We start from the raw sequence: 5,124 nt of genomic DNA on the forward strand, positions 1-5,124 counted from the left end.
TTCGGAATTTGGAATTGACATTTGGTAAAAATAAAGCATCTGACAAAACATGAAATCGAGGAAATGAAACAATAACATATTGTAGTGCACCCAGCAACGTCCAGAAGAAAGAGCTCAGTTCAACACTAAGTCTTTTCGCGTCCTCTGGCTCTCCTTCCACGTTACCCCACCCACCGCCACTGTCGTTCCCACAGAGACGTTTCATCCTCATTGCATGTTTACTTCCAAAGAAATGACAATTCCCTTAGTGATTTGTCCAACACCGTATTCCAACATGAACCTACACAAACTGATTCTTCAAAATAACGCTCAACAAGTAAATTGACTAGAATTTCTCTCCAATTTGAAAACTCGTGACTTAACAAACGCTAGTATCGGGTATTATCCCGAGATATAATGATAACTTTGTAGGTGGCGATATTTTTGTTATTTTCTTGTTATTGTTAATTTTTCATAACTCAAGTTGTATTTTTCTAGTTGTATTACAGTTATAATACGTATTTATAATATACTTGACCTTGAAAATATAGAAGAAATTGTATAAAATTAGGTTAAGAAAGCTGTTCTAATGGCGCAATTCAAAATGCTGGTGGAGGCCTTCGGACTACACCCATTTTGAACAGCCCTATTGCATACCGTACCCCAATTAAATGCAACATGTCGAATTTTAATCCTTAATTAATTGTTTTAATTCACCGAAAAGAATTATTAGATACCGAAAGCAATTGTTATTTTAAATGTTACCATGATGTTCAATTGGGAAGTAAGGCGCAGAAAACACGCTATTTCTACCATATAAGACGATAGCGACCACTGCAAATCTGACAGTTTTCTTTCTATTTAGTCCATGCATCGTTGGGACCATACTGACTATTTACATATATGCTTATATTTTGTCAAGACACTGTTATGTAACATGTTTACGAGGATAAACATTTCTGCCTGTCTGTCTGTCCTGAAACCAGAAGTATTCACTTCCAGACTACCGCATGTATCTTGTTTGATCTGTGCGGGACATTTGTGTTACACACATTAAGATATACCTTTAATGTATATAAATGACGTTAAAAACAATTTGTAGATTGTTCCAAGCCCCTTAACTCTGCTCTTTGTTCTGTGTAGTGTACATTGACTAACTGCAAATAAGGGCATTGCTCAAAGAATTGGCTAATTTGTAATGCTTTCACAGATTCATGTTCGATGATAACAAGCATCAAAGCACAGTATTGCTTAAGACCAATACACAACCTTGTGCGATTACAAGGCTCGGGATGGGTTGTCACTTAAGGAAGGCTTAAAGGGACTAGACACCAGATGATACCATTGCAAGAAAAAAAGAAAATTGGCAAAAACTTACATAAAGTTGATATAATTGTGTAAAACGCATTGAATCTTTCATACTGATTACTAGTAATCACATCGCTTCTGATACATGTATCGTTTGCAGTTTCTTGGCATATTTTGGCATATAATATACTGGGTTTGTCCATCACGTAAATCCCATTTAATTAAAAAAAATATAATAGCGTCGGTATATGTATCTGCACTAATCACGGGACCTGCACATGCTAAATATACACATAATAGAGTGGGAAACCAGTATGTATTATTTTAAAATGGTACACTCAGCTGAGACAGCGATGAAATATTATTTTTATCATGTAATATAATGAACTATCGGCCTAATCCTAGCTTTTATTGATAATTCTTTTTTTTTGGAAAATACTGTTTTTGCTGATTTTGTAACCATCTGGTGTCTAGTCCCTTTAAATTTTGCGCGCACGTGCACACGCACACACACAAGGCAAAAACTTAACTCATATATAAATTGAATCATTAACAAGATCTAAAGCTTCACCTGAATATATTTTATAATATTATCAAGATCATGACTGCACTGGTATATATACATATGATACAAATCATATTTAACTTTTCATCATCAATGTCTTTCAATTTCTTGCGTATTTTTTTCGTTTTTCATATTCGTATCAACAGCAAAATACTCTGATACGTAAAACCATACACGAAAATTTATTAATTGTATTAAATTTTTTAACGACATGATTTCACAACAAATCTCAAAACAGTGATATGCACACATTTACACGGGCCTCATGTCTATAGTTTGCCTTTGAACATCACATACGTGACTATATACAAGACTTTGACAATACCATGACTTTTCCCGTATGATTGTGCTTCTTCCAATTTAGATTATTCCCAAAATTGTATTGTTTCAGCATTGTTACATTCGCATATTCTAGGTGTCCTTGCAACCAAACTAACCATTTGATACAGACACTATTCAGTAGATTCCATTTTTTGTGTAGTTTTGCCACACTGTCAATTCCTCTGATCATATCTGCAGCCTTTTCCGCAATCATGATAGTCGGGGCATCTGTGTTGCCGGAAGTGACATGTGGCATAACGGAAGCATCTGCCATTCGTAGGTTTTTGATGCCTTTGACACGCAGTTGAGGATCTAAGACAGAGTTTGGATCATATGATGAGCCCATTCTGCATGTGGAGGTGGGATGATAGTTAGTAACAGCAAAATGCTGTATGTAACATTTCAAATGTTCATCGGAGAGAAATTTAAAATGACTACACACTGGAACGTTCAATCTGTCTACTTGAGTCCCAATTTTTGCAAATGGTTTGGTTTATAACAGTTGTAGGCCTTTCCGCATGATTTCTATCATTTGTTGGATATCTTCCTCATTTTCGAAATAATTAGAATCAATGACCGGATAGTCAAACGGGTCGTCGCTCTCGAGCATCACAAAGCCTGTACTCCTTGGATGAAGTATCAAATTTATGATAAGAAAACCGTCTATCCACTCGTCAGGCAATATTCCAGCACCACGCGTTGGTGAATAATGGGCCATTTCTAACAATGGAAGTGTGGCAAATAAATGAAACTGTGTATCAGGGTATTCCGTTTTACATTTGGAAGAGTTTATAAAAGCTGTTCCCGCATCCCCCGACATGGTTAATGGAACTGTACCAAACAAAAGGTATTTTGCCTTAGATGAAATAGACTCGGCTTTCGGTCCAGTAAATCCTTCAAAAGAGTTCATTGTTGCTGGTGTGAAAGCATAAACGTGGTCTTCCATGTTCTGCCCGACGGGCAGGTCCATAACAACTGGTATGTTTAAACCTTCCAAGTGTGCTCTAGGGCCTACACCAGATAACATCAGTATCTGGGGTGATCCAATAGCTCCTGTTGAAAGAATAACCTCCTTTTCTGCATAAACTGTTTGCTTCTTATTATTCTTAACGAGCGAGACGCCTCGTGCTATTTTGCCTTCAATTAACACCTTCGTTACATGCGCATCAACACCTACGTGTAGTTTTGTTCTGTGCATTGCTGGCCGTAGGAACTGGACCACAGTGCTTTCACTTGATGGGTCTTTTATGTTAACCTGGCTGCCCCCAAATCCGATTTGATCTTCACCATTGTAGTCGATTTCTTTATAACCCAACTCCTTTCCTGCATCCACTATAACGCTTCCAAATTGGAATAGAATTATCCTTTGTAACAACAAGAGGTCCGATAAAATTGTGGTATAGGGAGTCCTTAAGATCGTCAATACGTATATCTTCGGATTTCAGGAAGTAAGGTAGAACATCTTCATATCCCCATCCATCACAACCTTCCTCTTTCCATTCATCATAATTATAACTGAATATATATTAAATACATTTGTGAGTCTGAGTTTATTTCACGCATTTACGCACCTTCATATTACGTAGTAATAAGCTTTTTACAATTAAATAAAACGTCTACTTTATGAAGAACAAACCTTACAAATATAAAAGATTTTACATTTAAAAGCAACTACATTATATGGTTCAGGTTCTTTAAATGGGAATGGTTCTTTCTTTTTGTATTCATTGATATTTGATGTACGTTATATAAAGGAATTCTAATTGAAAATATAAAAAAAAAACTTTTTTCTGGAAATTAATATTCTAATTAATATTTTGTGTTATACTTATATTTAAGTAGGATATAGTTTTATATAGAAGATCATATCAGTATTTATCATGGTTTTCCGGTCCAATGAATAATCCGACCAGAGGGCACGCGTGTAAGCCGGTAACGAGGCTTGTCGAGTTACCGGCCACGCACTTGCCCGAGGGTCAGAATTTTTTGATCCGGACCGGAAAAAACATGATCGATATTTTTTCTTGCATATCTTAAATTATCAATTTGGTGAAAAATTGAAGTAGAAAACGCACTTTTGTGCATTTCATTAAAAAGCGCGGGCGAAGTTGTTTACTGGCGTCATAATTCGCAGAATTTTAAATCACTACTGACGTGACATATTTCCTCTAAAAGTCGCGTTTTTACGATTATTATTATTTTCAATTTCAATTTCAATTACAACTCTTGCATACTTATATATTTAATTGCGCTTTATTAAAATTGCATGTTTTCATAAACCATACACTAAAACAAATGAGAAGTGGCGCGTTGTTACGCGTGACTAATCATAAGTGGGGGAGTAAGACCTGTTTTTTCCAGCACTGGTCACATGACCGGAAACACGCGTCCGGTGTGCAAAACAATCAGCAGGGCGTACTGTTAAAAATCCATTTACGATACATAATGAGAACGTTGTTATCACAAGTATTCTACGATTCTTGAAAATAACATTAAATAAAACGTAAACTACATGTACACATGAAAACATACCGACTTCCTCTAACATACTGCATCATATTTATACTGCTAGAACCACCGAGAACTTTCCCTCTTGGCCACAAGTGGCGATTGTCGTCACCTTCAGACGCAAATCCCAAGTTCTTTTGTGGTGTCGTGAGATATGCCCAGTCCCATTGACTTTTCCAGAGACCCAGTGCGGCGGCTGGAATTTGTATGTTGTCATTTCCCGTCTCTTCTCCACCCGCTTCTATTAACAGCACCCTATTGTTAGAGTCTTACGATAATCGAGCTGCTAGTACGCATCCAGCGGAACCACCGCCGACAATTATGTAATCATAAGTCGAGTTTATATGATCTACTGTAAGTTTGGGGTCCTTCACATTGAATGAGTACAGGAGTAATGCAATTAATGCAACAACAAATGATAATTTTGCATGTGTTAGCTCCAT

General features: G+C 36.6%; 1 pseudogene; it reads right to left on the reverse strand.

Annotated features, from left to right (window-relative positions):
- Positions 1 to 1,854: 1,854 nt before the first annotated feature.
- On the reverse strand, positions 1,855 to 5,124 carry LOC128240499 (L-sorbose 1-dehydrogenase-like; annotated as a pseudogene).

The sequence above is a fragment of the Mya arenaria genome, chromosome 7 (assembly GCF_026914265.1).
Source record: "Mya arenaria isolate MELC-2E11 chromosome 7, ASM2691426v1".
NCBI classification, from domain to species: domain Eukaryota; kingdom Metazoa; phylum Mollusca; class Bivalvia; order Myida; family Myidae; genus Mya; species Mya arenaria.